This window comes from Gorilla gorilla, chromosome X (genome assembly GCF_029281585.2).
Source record: "Gorilla gorilla gorilla isolate KB3781 chromosome X, NHGRI_mGorGor1-v2.1_pri, whole genome shotgun sequence".
Lineage (NCBI taxonomy): Eukaryota > Metazoa > Chordata > Mammalia > Primates > Hominidae > Gorilla > Gorilla gorilla.
In genome coordinates, this window is record NC_073247.2 from 106453719 (window position 1) to 106472998 (window position 19280).

A 19280-nucleotide genomic window follows, 5' to 3' on the forward strand; every position below is an offset into this window, starting at 1 on the left:
AACAATTTCTTTACATTATACCTTCTGATTTTAATAGTTACTTAGTTTTGCTCTTCCCCATATTGACTATTTTCTTGGTAACCACAGATATCAGAGGTAACATTTTGCCCTGGCTTAATTTTTCTCTTTATCCATTTAGTTTAATTTGTATAACTTTTTCTTCATTTTAAAGTGACTCTTAACTAGTCTTTTAAAGCATATCAACTGGTTAATCTGGGGTGCTCCACTTGGTATTTTATAGGGAGAGTTAGGCACTCCAATTCTCAGGGTAAACAGACATTACAAGGGCAAGTCTCTGCTTTACTAGGGCAGTTGTTCTCTCAGGAATAACCTCCTGAGTGTTTGGATGACATATATTTGCATCACAAAAAAATACATTTTTTTTTTTTGGCAAAAACCACATCCTTGTGTTTTTATTAACCAAAAACACCTTTTACACTCCTACTATTTTATCTCCTAGCAGTCCTAATTCCCAGAAAGAAAAGTTACTTAATTTAACATAACATTACTATAAGCTTTTAAACTACTAAACTGAATTTTGAGATTAAATTTACCTAATTAATTTTACCAAGATCATGTGAATTGAAAGGAATCTGAGATAACTTCTATCTGCTTAGTAAGCCCTTACTTTTCTTTAACACAATTTTGCTTAGAGTTCTTTCATATAGTTTAGAAGTAAACCATCACTTCCACATGACAAATATAAATATATACATATAACAGATGGGCAGACAAAAGCAGATCCAAAAGATTATGTATTTTGCCTGTTTTCAAAATTTATCCCCCTCATTTTAGAATATTAGTTAAAAAATTACAGAAGCCACCAAGAGTTGAATGAAAAAGTTACCATCCTAGACGTTCTCAAAAGAGAGAATTGGCAGAAGCATCAGGGTACAGCTTCTGAGATATCAATCTGAATAATTTCAAAAAGAAACATATTATAGAATTTTAAAATTAAAAACCCTCTTGCATTAAAAGTAACTCCATATTTTTGATAAAAACTTGCTCTAACCCAATGTTTAGTTGGTATAAGTGTATTTTTAATGTCAAAGTCCAATTTTTAGAAAAACTATTTATTATAATTTTCTTTAATTATTGTCAATTAATTACATAACATTTTTATAATTTTTTTTACTAATTTTATTATAAATCAGATTATTCACAGCATGCTTGGACTTTCAGGTTTTTTCTAAATGTTCTCTTTCTTAAGAAACTAATTTTATTTTAAGCCAAAAATTCACCATACAATTACTTTTAATATAAAATTACTTTTTTAAACTTTCTAACTAAAAATAACTCTTGATTTTATAACTTTCTTTACCCGTATTTTATTTTCTCGTTCTTTTTACCTTGTTTTACACATAACCTTTAAATGAGTTTTAATTACACAAAAACGATTTACTTTTTAGTAAGAACACATTTTTTAGAATTTTTCTGTAATTTTTTTAAATTGTAAAATATTTAGAAATGTAATGAAATATTTATTATTCATCTAATATAACTTTAAATTCTTAATTATGAAAACTCGGTTTGCAAGTATTCATTCCATTACAGTTACCTAATTATTTTATTTGATCGTTTACCTAGATTATTTATAAAAAATGTGATAGTCATCATTTAAAGTTATTTACCTGTCAACCATTTTTAAGTCCTGCAAATTTCAGGTTTTTACATAAGAATCTTAAGATTAAAGATATGGTTACTTTACCAATAATTCAAACTTTAGCTCTTTCCATTAAACCAACAATATTAATGTTTTATTTATCAAAAAATTATACAAGCAAAAGTCATTCTGTTTTTGGCTGGGTTTATAGTTTTTAACCCTTATGGCAAATTTTGACACCTTATAGTATTTGGAAGGGATAAGTATAAAATCACTTGATCAATAATGCAGACAGAAATGTAGGCTGACAATTCTTGAAACATCTCTAATATTACTTTACCAATGATTTTAAAGCCAACTAATTTATTAGAGTTTACTTAAGTCACATGAACTTGAAAAGCAGTTTGGCTTTTTATTTAATTTATGAGTACTCTTTAAGTCAACTTGGTACCTTGTGGTCAAAAACACATAACAAAATAGGCATACGTGATACAGTTTGGCCGTGTCCCCACCCAAATTTCCCTGCACAAACTCTCCCTTTTTGCCTGGTGCCATCCACATAAGATGTGACTTTCTCCTCCTTGTCTTCCACCATAATTGTGAGGCCTCCCCAGCCATGTGAAACTGTAAGTCCATTAAATCTCTTTCTTTTGTAAATTGCCCAGTCTCAATACGGCTTTATCAGCAGTGTGAAAATGCACTAATACAGTAAGTTGGTACCAGTAGAGGGTGAGCTGCTGAAAAGATACCTTCAAATGTCAAAGAAACTTTGGAACTGGGTAACAGGCAGAAGTTAGAACAGCTTGTGGGGCTCAGAAGACAATAAAAGTTTGGAACTTCCTAGAGACTTGTTGAATGGCTTTGGTCAAAATGCTGTTAGTGATACGGATATTAAAGTCCAGGCTGAGGTGGTCTCAGGTGGAAATAAGAAACTTGTTGGGAACTGGAGCAAAGGTGACTCTTGTTATGTTTTAGCAAAGAGAGTGGTGGCATTTTGACCCTGCCCTAAAGATTTGTGGAACTTCAGACTTGAGAGAGATGATTTAGGGTATCTGGTAGAAGAAATGCCTAAGCAGTAAAGCATTCAAGATGTGACTTGGGTGCTGTTAAAGGCATTCAGTTTTATAAGGGAAGCAGAGCATAAAAGTTGAGAAAATTCGCAGCCTGACAATACAATAGAAAAGAAACTCTCATTTTCTGAGGAGAAATTCAAGCCAGCTGCAGAAATTTGCATAAGTAATGAGGAGGCAAATGTTAATCCCCAAGACAACGGGAAAAATGCCTCCAGGGCATGTCAGAGGTATTCATGGAGACCCTTCCATCACAGGCCTGGAGGCCTAGTAGGAGACAGTGGTTTTGTTGCCTGAACCCAGGATCCCCATGCTGTGTGCAGTCCATGGACTTGCTGTCCTATGTCTCAGCCACTCCAGCAATGGCTAAAAGGGGCCAAACTAGAGTTCAGGCCATGGCTTCAGAGGGTGCAAGCACCAAGCCTTGGCAGCTTCCATGTGGCGTTGAGCCTGTGAGTGTACACAAGTCAAGAAGTGGGGTTTGGGGACCTCCACATGGATTTCAGATGTATGGAAATGCCAGGATGTCCAGGCAGAAGTTTGCTGCAGGGTCAGGGACCTCATGGAGAATCTCTGCTAGGGCAGTGCAGAATAGAAATGTGGGGTTGGAGCCCCCACACAGTGTCCCTACTGGGGCACCACCTAGTGGATCTGTGAGAAGAGAGTCACCATCCTCCAGTCCTCCAGATCCCAGAATGTTAGATCAACGGATGGCTTGCACTGTGTGCCTGAAAAAGCCACAGACACTCAATGACAGCCTGTGAAGGCAGCCAGAAGGGAGACTGCACCTTGCAAAGCCACATAGGCAGAGCTGCCCAAGACCATGGAGACCCACCTTTTGTGTCTGTGTGACCTGGATATGAGACCTGGAGTCAAAGGAGATCATTTTGGAGCCTTAAAATTTAACTGACCTGCTGGATTTCAGACTGGCATGGGGCCTGTAGCCTTTTTGTTTTGGCCAATTTCTTTAATATGGAATGGGTGTATTTACCCAATACCTGTACCCCCTTTGTAGCTAGGAAGTAGCTAACTTGCTTTTGATTTTACAGACTCATAGGCAGAAGTGATTTGCCTTGTCTCAGATGCAACATTGGACTATGGGCTTTTGAGCTAATACTGAAATGAGTTGAGACTTTGGGGGACTGTTGGGGAAACATGATTGGTTTTGACATGTGAGGAAATGAGATTTGGGAGGGGCAAGGGGCAGAATAATATGGTTTGGCTGTGTCCCCACCCAAGTCTCATCTCAAATTCCCATGTGTTGTTAAAGGAATCTGGTGGGAAGTAATTGAATCATGAAGTCTTTTCTGTGCTGTTCTCATGATAGTGAATAAATCTCACAAGATCTGATGGTTTTATAAGTGGGAGTTTCCCTGCACAAGCTCTCTCTGCCTGCCATCATCCACATAAGATGTGACTTGTTCCTCCTTGCTTTCCATCATGATTGTTAGGCCTCCCCAGCCATGTTCTACATGTGTCTATTAATCCTCTTTATTTTGTAAATTACCCAGTCTCCGGTATGTCTTTATCAGCAGTGTGAAAATGGACTAATACAATACATACACATAAATACACACATACACACTTATACAAACAAAAATCTTATAGCTTTTACTTCAGAACTCTAGCCATAAAGTATTAATACAAACTCAGTGGTTTGCAGAAGCAAATAATGAAAAGAAACATTTGGATGTAAACAGTGGATTTTATCTAATAGAAAATTAACAGGAGACGTAAAAAGCACGAAGAAAAGAAAACAGAGAGATTGACAGAGAACTTAGAAACTTTATAGTTGCAGGTCAACTTTTTGGCTCTGAATTTTCCTTGATGTAATTTCCCTGTTAGTTTAAAATGTGCACAAGAACAGACGTAATGTTTAACTAAACTGGAATATTAGAAGATGTGACATGTTCTTTCATTTACACAACCACTTGCAAGGAGAGGCACCGTAAAACAAAATAGGTGTGTGAAGGAGTCATTCTTAGATAATCTGTTTCCTATATGTCTTGAAAAGAAGGTGTGCAACAAAATAAACTTTATATCTCAACCAAATTTTTGGAGATCAGGGATTCTCTGGAGTAGTGAGGGGGAGCACCCAGGTGTCTGCAAATTGTCCTATTGGTTTGAGCCAAAAAAGTAGCTAAAGCTAATACGAAGCACCGATAGGAGATTTGTCTAAAGTCAGGGGCACCTCCACTCAGAATCCCTTCATGGTTTCCAATTTGTGAACCTAAAATATCTGAGAAAGGTCAGGCATGATGGCTCACATCTGTAATCCCAGCACTTTGGAAGGTCAAGCAGGTAAATTGCTTGAGCTTAGGAGTTTGAGACCAGCCTGGGCAACATACTGAGACCCTGTCTCTACAAAAAAATGCAAAAATTAGCCAGGCATGGTGGCATGTGCCTATAGTCCCAGCTACTTGGGAGGCTGAGGCAGGAGGATCACTTGAGCCTGAAGGCAGATGTTGCAGTGAGCCGTGATCACGCCACTGCCCTCAAGACTGGGTGATAGATCAAGAGATGAAGACTCCCTCTAAATATATATATATATATATATACACGTATATATATATATATATATATATATATATATATATATATATATATATATATAAAATATTTGAGGTTGTTCTTAATTTAGAAAGTTTATTTTACCAAGGTTAAAGACATGCCTGTGAAACAGCCTCAGGAGGTCCTGATGACATGTGCCCAATGGGGTCAGGGTACAGCTAGCTTTTTGTACATTTTAGGGAGACATAATGCATCAATCAATGCATATAAGATTTACATTGGCTTGATCTGGAAGTGTGGAACAATTCAAAGTGGGGGCTTCCAGGTCATAAACAGATTTAAAACTTTTCTGATTGGCAATTGGTTGAAAGAGTTATATCAATAGAAAAGAATGTCTAGGTTAAAATGAGGGTTTTTGGAGATAGTTTTATGATGCAGACGAAGCCACCAAATAGCAAGTTTCAGAGACAATAGATTTTAAATGCTTCTTATCAGACTTAAGGTCTGTGTTGATGTTAATGCTGATCAGCTTTTCCTGAGTTCCAAAAGGCAGTAGGGAATAATGAGGCATGTCCAACTCCGTCTCTTCCATCATGGCCTGAACTTGATTTTTAGGTTGACTCTGGAATGCCCTTGGATAAGAGGAGGGGTCCATTCAGATGGTAGATATGCCTTAGAATTTTATTTGTGGTTTACATTTATTTTATTCTGCTAGCTTTGGGGTTTGTTATTTCTTTTTTCTCAATGTCTGTATGCTCAATGTTAAATTGCTAATTTGAGATTTTTCTAACTTCCTGATTAAGCCATTCAGTGCTATAAACTTTCCTGTTAATATTGCTTTAGCTGCAACCCACAAATTTTGGTAAGTTGTTCCACTATTTTCACTAATTTTAATTTTTTTCTTCATGCCTTAATTTCATCGTTCATTTAGCAGTTTATTCAGGAGAAAGTTGTTTAAATTTTATGTATTTGTGTAGTTTTGAGATAGCTTGATTTTTTTTCTATTTTTATTACATTGTAGTCCAAGATTGTGCTTAGTATAATTTACATTTTTTTAGTTTACTGAAACTTGCTTTATGATCAAGCCTACCTTAAATCTTACTATAAGTTCCATGTGCTAATGAGAAGAATCTTTTTCTGTGGTTGTTGGATGGAATATTCTAGATGTCTATTATGTATAAATGGTCAAGGATCGAGACTAAATCTAGAATATCTTTGTTAGTTTTCTGTCTCAAGCTCTGTCTAATACTGTCAGTAGGGTGTTGAAATTTCCCACTACTATAGTGCATCTGTCTAAATATTCTTACAGGTTAAAAAGAACTTTTTTAAAATGAATCTGTGTGCTCCAATATTGGGTGAATATACATTAAGAATAGTTAACTCTTCTTGACGAATTGAACCCTTTACCATTATGTAATTTCCCTTTTCCTCCTTTTTTAATTATTTTGTGTTCAAAGCCTATTTTTTTCTGATATAAGAATAGCAACTCTTGGTCTTTTTTGTTTTTCATTTGCATGATAGATTTTTCTCCATCTGTTTTACTTTGAGACTGTGGATGTCATTACATGTGAAATGGGCCTTTTGAAGGCAGTAAAGGGTTGAGGCTTGTCATTTTATTCAACTTGCCACTCTATGTCTTTTATGTGGGACATTTAGATGATCTACAATCAAAGTTAGCATTGACATGTAAAATTTTTATCCTGTCTTTGTGTTGTTAGCTGGTTGTTTTGTAGACTTAATTGTGTAGTTGTTTATAGTGTCTTTAGATTATGTGCTGAAGTGTGTTTCTGTGGTAGCAGATGTTATTTTGTTTCCATGTTTAGCACTCCCTTAAGGACCTCTTGTAAGGCTGGTCTAATTTCCTTAGCATTTGCATCCCTGAAAAGGATTTTAGGTCTCTTTCACTCATGAAGCTTTATTTTTCAGGATACGAAATTCTTGGTTGGAATTTCTGTTTTTAGGGATGCTGAAAATAGGCCCTTAATTTCTTCTGGCCTGTAAGATTTCTTCTGAGATATCCACTGCTAGCCTGATGGGGTTGTCTTTTTATGTGACCTGATCCTTCTATGTAGCTGCCTTTAAGAGTTTTTCTCTCACTTTGACCTTGATCAGTCTGATGACTATATGCCTGGGGGGTGATTTGGTTGTACATTATCTTGCAGGGGTTTTCTGTGTTTGTTGACTTTGTATGTCAAACTCTTTAGCAAGATTGAAGATATTTTCATGGACTATATCCTCAAACGTTATTTTTTCAAAGTTCCTTACTTTCTCTTTTTTCTCAGAAATGCCAATGAGACATAGTTTTTGTCCTTTACTTAATCCTATATTTCACTTCAGTTTTGTTTATTAGAATTTATTTTTCATTTTTGTCTGAGTTTATTTGATTAATCAATCTGTGAGCACTGAGATTCCTTCCTCAGCTTGGTCTATTCTGCTGTTAATAGTTCTGATTGTATTACAAAATTTTTGTAGTGATTTTTTTAGTTCTAGAAGTTCACTTTGGTTCTTTTCTAAAATGGCTATTTTTTTCCTTTTAGATCCTGCGTCATTTTATTCACTTCCTTGGATTTCCTGGATTGGCTTTTAACTTTCTCCTGAATCTTGATAAGCTTCCCTGCACTCCAGCTTCTAAATTCTATGTCTTTTATTTAAGTAATTTCAATCAGCTCCATCCTCCATACCTCTGGAAACTAAACGACTGATTTGAAAGTGGGAAGACACTCTGGCTTTTTGAATTGCAGCCATTCAAAGCCTGGAACTAGCCCTAGCATTTGGTAAACCCATGCAGGGTTCCAAGCCTCCTTTCTCTTCAGCCTCAGTGTCTGCGTCACCTTTCTATAAACTCTTTGTTTTCTCTCCAATGATCTGCACAAAGTATGGGTTAATTTACTTGATATTTTGGGCTCTTTTGCTGGGAGCGACACTCCCTGGCTCTAGACAGTACTTACACCTGAGTTTCTCATCCCTGAATGTTTTGTTGATATCTAAGGTTTATTTTGTCCCTGAAACTCAGGTATAAGTAATCACCTGAAACTCAGGTGAAAATAAAATATTCATTTTATTGCATAAGGACATTCTGTTGTTCCAGCAGCAGTTGTTGGAGACTATGCTTTCTCCACTGAATTACCTTTTCTTTTTTGTCAAAGATCAGTTGACTAAATTTGATTGCTTTTTAAATGTTGAATTATCTTGCATACCTGGTGATTTATGACCCAAAATGTGGTCTCTCTTGCTGAATGTTCCTTGTGGCTTGAGATAAATGTATTTTTGCTATTGTTGGATAAAAAAATCCTATACATGTCAAATGCACCCATTTGATTGATAAGGCTATTAGTTCAACTATTTCCTTGCAATCTTTTTGCCTGATAAATCTGTCAATTACTACTAGAACGATGTTAAAATCTTCAATTGTTATGGAGTAAATCGTGTCATTCTAAAATTCGTATGCTGAAGTCTCATTACCCAGTACCCATTTAAAATATGACTGTGTGTGGAAATAGGCTCCTTAAATAGATAATTAAGATTAAGTGAGGTCACATGGCTAGGATCTAGTCCAATATATCTGATTTGATGGCTAATTTTATGTGTCAACTTGACTGGCTGATGGGATGCCCAAATAGCACATGAAACATTATTGCTGGGAATGTCTCTGCAGGTGTTTCCGAGTAAAATTAGCATTTGAATTGCTGGACTAAGCAAAGCAGAGGGCCATCATTAATCTGTTTAAGGACTAAATAGTACAAAAAGGAAGAAGGTTGAATTAGCACTCTACCTGACTGCTGACTCTACCTGAACTTCCATACCCTCAGGGCTTCTGGTTTTCAGGCCTCTAGATCTGGACTGAAATCAATGCTCTGACAAAAAAATAAAAACTCAGGACCCCAATTAACTATGCCAAAGTTAGAAAAAAAAAAAATACACTGAAAGCTGAGTCATCCAATTAACTGCCTTCATTTTGTTCCTAAGCAGATACCTACAGATAAAAGGTTAAATGTCTCCACAGGTTGCTACTCTGTGTTCACTGTATCTTATGTAAAGTGCTGATTTACTGAGTTTGAGATATACATAATTTACTATTCCTCTACCTGTTTCTTTTCCCTTTCATCATGTGGATTACCATACTCTTCTTCTTCCTCCTCCAGCTTACTTTTTTCTCCTAAATATTGAAGCTCTCAAATTCATCTTTGGAGAAAGGCACAGACCAAAGATTGTTTCTGTGATTACATGTTTCTTAGTCTGGGCATGTCCCTAACCTTGGCAAAATAAATTTTCAAATTGATTGAGACCCATCTCATATACTTTCTGGTTTACAAATTGGCAACCAATAGAAGAGACTGAATGGAGGTTGCCTTGACCTTTGACAAATCTATTGGTGCTTGGTACTAGCTTGGAATATCTTTATTTCTCAAACCAATAGGACTATTTGCTGAAATTTAGGAGCTCTCTCCTCCAGAGAATTCCTGATCTTCCAAATTTTTGTTGATATATAAGGCTTATTTTGCTATATAACACATTTTCTGGAGTTTCACTTATTTTCAACAAGGAAGATGAATTTTCCTGCTTCTATGATGATGGATGGCAACTCTTTTTTGAAGTTTCAGCTCACTTCCAACAGGAATGGAGAGTTTGAATTTTTCCTGCTTCTAAGATTGTATAGAGCAGTCTTCAGCCAGGGCTTCATTCTTAGGTAAGTAGCTGAATTGGAATTTTGTCTTGAAAATTTCCCTTAATGTCTGAAATTTAAGATTGACAGACAGCTGGTCTTAATTTCTTATTATTAGAGTGCTCAGGAATCATATTTTTTGTTCTGTTTTTGTTATGTTTTAGTATGTTAACCCAAAAATTGGTGACAGGTCTCAGTCAATTTAAAAAGTCTCTTTTGTCAAGGTTAAGGATGCACCTATGACACAGCTTCAGGGAGTCGTGACAATATGTGTTCAAGGTGGTCGGGGGTACAATTTGCTTTTATAAATTTTAGGGAGACATGTGACATCAATCAATATGTGTAAGAAGTACATTGGCTTGGTCCAGTAAGGTGGGACAACTTGAAGTAGGGGCTTCCAGGGTAGAAGTAGATAAGCATTGCATTCTTTTGAGTCCTTGATAAGCCTTCCACTGAATACACAATTTAGTCTGGCTCAGTGAATCTGCATCTTTACATAAATATTAGGGGAAAGAGAGGAATCAGATATGTGTTTGTCTCAGGTGACGCTCAGGATGGTGACTTTGAGTTCTGTCTGTCCTTTTGCGGCAGGCCAATACTTCCTGACAATCACACAGACAGGCCTGCATAGCAACCCAGTGACACCAACAAATTTTCACAGCGCTGTCTTAACATTGAGCAAATAATTAAACTAAGGGAGATAAATGCCCAGACATCAAAGCTAGAAATGAAACATGTGGTCAGTAGGAACCTTGCACAGGCTTCTCCCTAACCTGGAGCAAGTCAAAATAATGGAGACAGCCTTACATTCCTTGTGCCAAAATAATGGAGACAGCCTTACCTTCCTTGCACCAGGAGCCATCTCAGGTCGATGACATCTGAGACGAGTCAAGGTAACAGAGGCAGCTGTTTGAATAGATTTACTGGGGAGTCTAAGGCAGCTCTCTGGACCAAACTGCAAATAAGGTAAGATAGAAATTAATCACTCCGGTACCACAGTCCTCATTAATTAGACTTTAGGAGACAGACCTTTAAAATACCGGGACCCTCACAGCTTGATCAGACTTAAAAAGCATTTTTGGCCTCTGACCTTCTAGTTAAAACAAAATTAGTTACCTATAAACTTAGGCGAATGCAATGCTGTGGGTAGGCACATAACCCCAACCTATATAAGCACTAAGGAATTTGTAGCACTTTGAGTTGATCTGTTGAAACTATCTCTGACCTTCTCTCTATAACCAGTTACAGCAATAAACTCCTTTCTTTCCCAATTCGTCTACTTCTCGTTATTGGGTTGTGAGGACAAGCAGCCAGATCAAGCTTATTCTGGGAACACTTTGTCCACAAGGAATTTCCTTGTGGGCAAATTGTGAGGAAGATATGTAGCTTCTTATCTCTGTAGCTATTTTATTTAGAAACAAAATGGGAGGCGGGTTTACCTGACATAGTTTCCAGCTTGACTTTTCTTTTGGCTTAGTGATTTGAGGATCCCAAGGTTTATTTATTTTTTCACAAGTATTTCGCTCATCAGGTTTGACAAACCCTACTTGACTTGGTCAAATGTGAGTGAGAATTCCAATTTACGGAAAACGAGGCTTCCGAATTTGCTAAAATTCCCCACAACTGCCGAAAAAAAAATGTTTTTAAAAACTGTGCATTTTTTGTTTGTTTTCTTTCTTTAAATTTTGTTTTTATTTATTTTTCTCTTACTCTATTTCTCATACCTCTTTTTTCATCTTCAGTACCAAGTGAGCAAAAAATCTAGCAAAGGCTTTTTCATGCGCGTACGTGTGAAGAGACCACCAAACAGGCTTTGTGTGAGCAACAAGGCTGTTTATTTCACCTGGGTGCAGGCGGGCTGAGTCCGAAAAGAGAGTCAGTGAAGGGAGATAAGGGAGGGGCTGTTTCATAGGATTTGGGTAGGTAAAGGAAAATTACAGTCAAATGGGGGTTTGTTCCCTGGCGGGCAGGAGTCGGGGTCGCAAGGTGCTCAGTGGGGGTGCTTTTTGAGCCAGGATGAGCCAGGAAAAGGACTTTCACAAGGTAATGTCATCAATTAAGGCAAGGACGGGCCATTTACACTTCTTTTGTGGTGGAATGTCATCAGTTAAGGTGGGGCAGGGCATATTCACTTCTTTTGTGATTCTTCAGTTACTTCAGGCCATCTGGGCGTATAGGTGCAAGTCACAGGGGATGCGATGGCTTGGCTTGGGTTCAGAGGCCTGACATTCCTGCCTTCTTATATTAATAAGAAAAATAAAACAAAATAGTGTTGAAGTGTTGGGGTGGCGAAAATTTTTGGGGGGTAGTATGGAGAGAGAATGGGCGATGTTTCTCAGGGCTGCTTCAAGCGGGATTAGGTGAACCTAGAGTGGGAGAGATTAAGCTGAAGGGAGGTCATGTGGTAAGGGGTGATATTGTGGGGATGTTAGAAGAAACATTTGTCGTATAGAATGATTGGTGATGGCCTGGATACGGTTTTGGATGAATTGAGAAACTAAATGGAATAACAGAGGAGAAAAACAGGCATAAAAGGTCTAAGAATTGGGACGACTCAGGGTATCTGATTAGAGAGTGCCTAAGGAGTTTCAGCATAGTCCTGCCAGCAAAGATTATTTATTTACTTCAAGAGTTAAGAGTGGCAGTTTGGGGATAGCAGCAGGAGATATCAGCTGCAATGGCTTGGAAAAACAGTGTAAACCGGCAGTGTAAACAAGAGCAGGGCATGTATGAGTAGCTGAGAATGGTGAATAGGAGTATGACTAGACAGAAGATGGGAGGGATGACAAGTTTTTTGGGGGCACAGTCTAAGTTGGTCTGGTGTCTGGAATGAGACTGGGGCCTAATAAAAAGGAGCATCTATACAGGAGCTTAAATGGGCTGTACCCTGTAGCATTCCGAGGACAGGCCTGAATTCTGAGAAGGGAAAGTGGTAAAAGTATTGTCCAGTCCTTTTTAAGTTGGTGGCTAAGCTTGGTGAGGTGTGTTTTAAAAAGACCTTTAATCCATTCTACTTTTCTTGAAGACGGAGGACCGTAAGGGATATAAAGGTTTCACCGAATACTAAGAGCCTGAAAAACTGCTTGGCTGATTTGACTAATAAAGGCTGGTCTGTTATCAGACTACATTGAGATGGGAAGGCTAAACTGAGGAATTATGTCTGACAGAAAGGAAGAAATGACTGTGGAGGCCTTCTCAGACCCTGTAGGAAAGGCCTCTACCTATCCAGTGAAAGTATCTACCTAGACTAAGAGGTATTTTAGTTATCTGACTCAGGGTATGTTGAGTAAAGCTAAGTTGCCAGTCCTGGGTGGGGCAAATCCTCGAGCTTGATGTGTAGGGAAGGGAGGGGGCCTGAATAATCCTTGAGGAGTAGTAGAATAGCAGATGGAACACTGAGAAGTTATTTCTTTGAGGATAGATTTCCACGATGGAAAGGAAATGAGAGGTTCTGAGAGGCGGGCTAGTGGCTTGTACTATAGCATAGCCTGCCTTTGCTGGTGTGGCGATTAGGCCTGGTGGAACTGCCATCAATAAGTCAAGCGTGATCAGGGTGAGGAACAGGAAAGAAGGAAATTTGGGGAAATGGGGTGAATGTCAGGTGGATCAGAGAGATACAGTCATGGGGGTCAGGTGTGGTATCAGGAATAATGTGGGAGGCCGGATTGAAGTCTGGGCCAGGAACAATGGTAATTGTGGGAGACTCAACAAAGAGTGAGTATAGCTGAAGGAGCCGGGAAGCAGAAAGTATGTGTCAGGTATGAGGAAGAAAATAGATTTTGGAAGTTATGAGAACTGTAGAGAGCGAGTTGAGCATAGTTTGTGATTTTGAGGGCCTCTAAAAGTATTAAAGCAGCGGCAGCCGCTGCACGCAGACATGAGGGCTAGGTTAAAACAGTAAGGTCAAGTTGTTTGGACAGAAAGGCTACAGGGTGTGGTCCTGGCTCTTGTGTAAGAATTCTGACCGTGCTAACCAGGCCTAGGAAGGAAAGGAGTTGTTTTGTAGAAGATGCTGGGGTTTGAGAGATCAGTCGGACACGATTGGCAGGGAGAGCACATGTGTTTTTATTAGAATTATGCCAAAATAGGTAACAGATGAGGAAGAAATTTGGGCTTGATTGATGTAATGGGGGCTGTCTGTGAAGCTTTGCGGCAGTACAGCCTAGGTAATTTGCTGAGCTTGATGGGTGTCAGGGTCAGTCAAAGTGAAAGCGAAGAGAGGCTGGGATTAAGGGTGCAAAAGAATAGTAAAGAAAGCATGTTTGAGATCTAGAACAGAATAATGGGTTGTAGAGGCAGGTACTGAGGATAGGAGAGTATATGGGTTTGGCACCACGGGGTGGATAGGCAAAACAATTTGGTTGATAAGGCACAGATCCTGAACTAACTTGTAAGGCTTGTCTGGTTTTAGGACAGGTAAAATGGGGGAATTGTAAGGAGAGTTTGTAGGCTTTAAAAGGCCATGCTGTAGCAGGCGAGTGATAACAGGCTTTAATCCTTTCAAAGCATGCTGTGGGATGGGATATTGGCATTAAGCGGGGTAAGGGTGATGAGGTTTTAATGGGATGGTAAGGGGTGCATGATCGGTCACCAAGGAGGGAGTAGAGGTATCTTATATTTGTGGGTTAAGGTGGGGGGATACAAGAGGAGGACGCAAAGGAGGCTTTGGATTGGGAAGAAGGGCAGCAATGAGGTGTGGCTGTAGCCCAGGAATAGTCAGGGAAGCAGATAATTTAGTTAAAGTGTCTCGGCCTAATAAGGGAACTGGGCAGGTGGGGATAACTAAGAGGAGTGCTTAAAAGAGTATTGTCTAAGTTGGCACCAGAATTGGGGAATTTTAGGAGGTTTAGAAGCCTGGCCGTCAATACCCACAACAGTTATGGAGGCAAGGGAAACAGGCCCTTGAAAAGAAGGTAATGTGGAGTGGGTAGCCTCCGTATTGATTAAGAAGCGGACGGACTTACCTTCCACTGTGAGAGTTATCTGAAGCTCGGCGTCCGTGATGTAGGGGGGCTTCCGAAGCGATTGGGCAGCGTCAGTCTTCAGCTGCTAAGCCAAGAAGATCTGGGAAGGAGTCAGAGAGCCTTGGGCCAGAGTTCCAGGGGCTCTGGGAGTGGCTGCCAGGTGAGTTGGACAGTCCGATTTCCAGTGGGGTCTCGCACAGATGGGACGCGGCTTAGGAGGAATCCTGGGCTGCAGGCATTCCTTGGCCTGGTGGCCAGATTTCTGGCACTTGTAGCAAGCTCCTGGGGGAGGCGGTCCTGGAGGAACGCCTGGCCACTGCAGTTCAGGCATTTGGAAGTTCTTGTGTGCTAGAGATGTGGCTGGGGTTTGTCTCACAGTGGAGGCAAGGAATTGCAACTTTTTTCTATTATTGTACACCTTGAAGGCAAGGTTAATTAAATCCTGTTGTGGGGTTTGAGGGCTGGAATTTAATTTTTGGAGTTTATTTAATGTCGGGAGCAGATTGGGTAATAAAATGTATTTTGAGAATAAGACAGCCTTTTGACCTTTTAGGGTCTAGGGCTGTAAAGCGTCTCAGGGTTGCTGCCAAACAAGTTATGAACTGGCCTGGATTTTTATATATGATAAAGAGCCTAAACGCTATCTGATTTGGGATAAAGAAAAAGGAGCATTAACCTTGACTATGCCTTTAGCTCCAGCCACCTTTTTAAGAGTAAATTGCTGGGCAGGTAGGGGAGGGCTAGTCACGGAATGAAACTGTAAGCCGGACCGGACCGGACCGGGTGTGAGGAGAGGAGGTGATAAAAGGATTATAGGGTGGAGGAGCGGAGGCTGAGGAAGAATTGGGACCTAGCTCAGCCTGGTGAGGAGCAGCCTGGGGAGGAGGGGAGAGGTCAGATGGGTCTATAGAAAAGGAAGATTAGAAAGACTCAGCGATGCTTGGGGTTGGCACTGAGGGGGACAGGTGTGAGGGAAAGAAGGAAGATTTGGGATGAGTTGTACTGGCCACAGAGACTAGGGAGGGACTGATGTGTAAAAGAATGCCTGGATGTCAGGCACCTCAGACCGTTTGCCCATTTTACGACAAGAATTATTTAGATCTTGCAGGATGGAAAAATTGAAAGTGCTGTTTTCTGGCTATTTGGAACTACTGTTGAGTTTGTACTGGGGTCAAGCGGCATTGCAGAAGAAAATAAGGCATTTAGGTTTTAGGTCACGCGTGAGTTGAAGAGGTTTTAAGTTTTTGAGAACACAGGCTAAGGGAGAAGAAGGAGGAATGGAGGGTGGAAGGTTGCCTATAGTGAAGGAGGCAAGTTTAAAGAAAAGGGAGAGTAGAGACAGGGAGGGAAGTGGTTCAGGGGTTCTTACCCTCCAGAAAAGCAGGAAAGGGGTCGGGGTGCAGAGATACGAGGTCGGGGTGTGGAGATATAAGATGTCGGGGCATGGAAATAAGGGATTGGGGTGCAGAGATAAGAGGTTGGGGCATGGAAATAAGGGATTGGGGCACAGAGATAATAAGAGGTTGGGGTGTGGAAATAAGGGATTGGGGTGCAGAGATATGAGGTTGGGGTACTTGCCCCTCCTCTAGAAAAGTGGGACTTGCCACTCAGGGTGAAGGAGAGAGGGTTGGGGGTTTCTTGCCCCCCAGAAAGGCGGAGAAGGGGTAGAGACACGGAGAGAAGGGGTTGGGGTACTTGCCCCTTCCCCAGAAAAGCAGGACTTGTCACTAAGGGTGAAGGACCAAGGCAGGCGTCCCTGCGTGGTCTGACACCTCTGAAACCTGGGTAAATAATCAGAGAGGCGTCCCTGAAATGATTAAACACCCAGGGAAGGCTGCCTTCCCTAGTCCTTGACCGGCGCCAGAGTTTTGGGTCCAGGGATAAAACATGTCTCCTTTGTCTCTACCAGAAAATGAAAGGAATTGAAATTAAAAGAAGGGAGAGATTGAAGTGTGGCACCAAGATTGAAAGGAGAAAGAGGCTGAGGGATAGTGAGGGCGGTTGGAGAAGAGAGTAAAAAGAGGCCGCTTACCCGATTTAAAATTGGTGAGATGTTTCTTGGGCTGGTTGGTCTGAGGACCTGAGGTCGTAGGTGGATCTTTCTCACAGAGCAAAGAGCAGGAGGACAGGGGATTGATCTCCCAAGGGAGGTCCCCCGATCCGAGTCACGGCACCAAATTTCATGCGCGTCCGTGTGAAGAGACCACCAAACAGGCTTTGTGTGAGCAACAAGGCTGTTTATTTCACCTGGGTGCAGGCGGGCTGAGTCCGAAAAGAGAGTCAGTGAAGGGAGATAAGGGTGGGGCCATTTTATAGGATTTGGGTAGGTAAAGGAAAATTACAGTCAAAGGGGGTTTGTTCTCTGGCGGGCAGGAGTGGGGGTCGCAAGGTGCTCAGTGGGGGTGCTTTTTGAGCCAGGAGGAGCCAGGAAAAGGACTTTCACAAGGTAATGTCATCACTTAAGGCAAGGACCGGCCTTTTTCACTTCTTTTGTGGTGGAATGTCATCAGTTAAGGCGGGGCAGGGCATATTCACTTCTTTTGTGATTCTTCAGTTACTTCAGGCCATCTGGGCATATACGTGCAAGTCACAGGGCATGCGATGGCTTGGCTTGGGCTCAGAGGCCTGACTGGGACCAAATTTCATGCGCGTCCGTGTGAAGAGACCACCAAACAGGCTTTGTGTGAGAACAAGGCTGTTTATTTCACCTGGGTGCAGGTGGGCTGAGTCCAAAAAGAGAGTCAGTGAAGGGAGATAAGGGTGGGGCCGTTTTATAGGATTTGGGTAGGTAAAGGAAAATTACAGTCAAAGGGGGTTTGTTCTCTGGCGGGCAGGAGTGGGGGTCGCAAGGTGCTCAGTGGGGGTGCTTTTTGAGCCAGGATGAGCCAGGAAAAGGACTTTCACAAGGTAATGTCATCAATTAAGGCAAGGACCGGCCATTTACACTTCTTTTGTGGTGGAATGTCATCAGTTAAGGTGTGGCAGGGCATATCCACTTCTTTGTGATTCTTCAGTTACTTCAGGCCATCTGGGCATATAGGTGCAAGTCACAGGGGATGTGATGGCTTGGCTTGGGCTCAGAGGCCTGACAGGCTTCTAATGAATCAGACCCCTTAACAAAGAGAATGTATTCTGCTTTCTTTGTGGAGTTTCAAGTGTCATGGCAGATTTCTTTCAGGTCTAAAGTTCTGCTTTCTTATATTGCATTACCTGATCTCTTTGGCTTTGGTGGGTGCTAGAGATTATTTTGTACTGTTACAGAATTTGACCTTGGTGTGTGTAGTGGCAGATGAGAATGACAATGTTAGGGATGGCTGAGCAAAATTTATAGAAAATGGCCATTACTACTGAGGGAAGAGAGAGACCCTCTCATATTGTTTTATATTGTTTTATACTCAGTACCTGTTTTAAGAAAAAAAAACAAGGAAGTGAAATCAAAGACAGGCAGCCCAGCGCCAGGCCCAAAACCAGGCCTGGGCCTGCCTTGCCTAAACATAGTAGTTAAAAATCAACTCATGACTTAGAACTCAATTTTACCCATAGATTTCAGGCATTGTGTGGAAGAACATTGTGAAACTCCCTGCTCTGCTCTGTTTCACTCTGGCCACCAGTGCATGCAGCCCCTGTCACTACCCCTTGCTTGCTCAAATCAATCACGACCCTTTCATGTGAAATCTTTAGTGTTGTGAGCCCTTAAAAGGGACAGAAATTGTGCACTCCGGGAGCTCGGATTTTAAGGCAGTAGCTTGCTGATGCTCCCAGCTGAATAAAGCCCTTCCTTCTACAACTCGGTGTCTGAGAGGTTTTGTCTGTGGCTTGTCCTGCTACACTACAAGGAACAACTCATTTATTTGAACATTTAGATAAAAACATCATTATGCAAGCCCTAAAACCTGCATGCTTTGTTGGGCCTGTTTCTTAAAGGGCTTCACCCTAAAGTTAGTAATCTAGTAAAGCTAAGTTGAAAAGACCATCTATAAAACTAAATCATTTAAATAAATCTCTTTGTATGGAAAATTTTCATCTTTAAATAAAATCTTTTTTTTTTTTTTTTTGTAAAGCAGCTGTGTCTCTGCACCTAAACCACTAGAAATTTTAACTAGGGAATAAACAATGTTTTAAAGTTTACATAACAGACCTTACTTTGTTTACATCTAAGTCTATGCCTTTGAGATGTACGTTTTCTACCTTTTTTTAAACCTAAGTCATGTCTTTGGAGATGCAAATTTAGAGTTGCCTAGTTAACAATTGTTTAGGACATGGGACAGATAATCAAGAGATTAATAGTCTGTAGCAGGAGCTAGAACATGTTTGAAAATAGGCAAATGAAATATTTTAAATCTATAAGATCTGCCTCTGTCTGGGTCTTCTATGTCAATATGTTATATGTGTGTTGTGGAAATGATGTTCATCTATTAATCGTATGAGAGAACTCTAATTAACTGGCTAAAAGAAAAGTGTTTATCAAA

General features: G+C 40.3%; 1 long non-coding RNA gene across 1 annotated transcript; it reads right to left on the reverse strand.

The window, feature by feature from the left end:
* Window positions 1-1555: 1555 nt before the first annotated feature.
* LOC134757935 (uncharacterized) lies at window positions 1556-17433 on the reverse strand. Its single transcript, XR_010132591.1, has 3 exons — window positions 14812-17433; window positions 10689-10802; window positions 1556-9917 (listed from the first exon to the last, which is right to left on the reverse strand). It is a non-coding gene; the product is annotated as an uncharacterized lncRNA (long non-coding RNA).
* Window positions 17434-19280: the final 1847 nt, after the last annotated feature.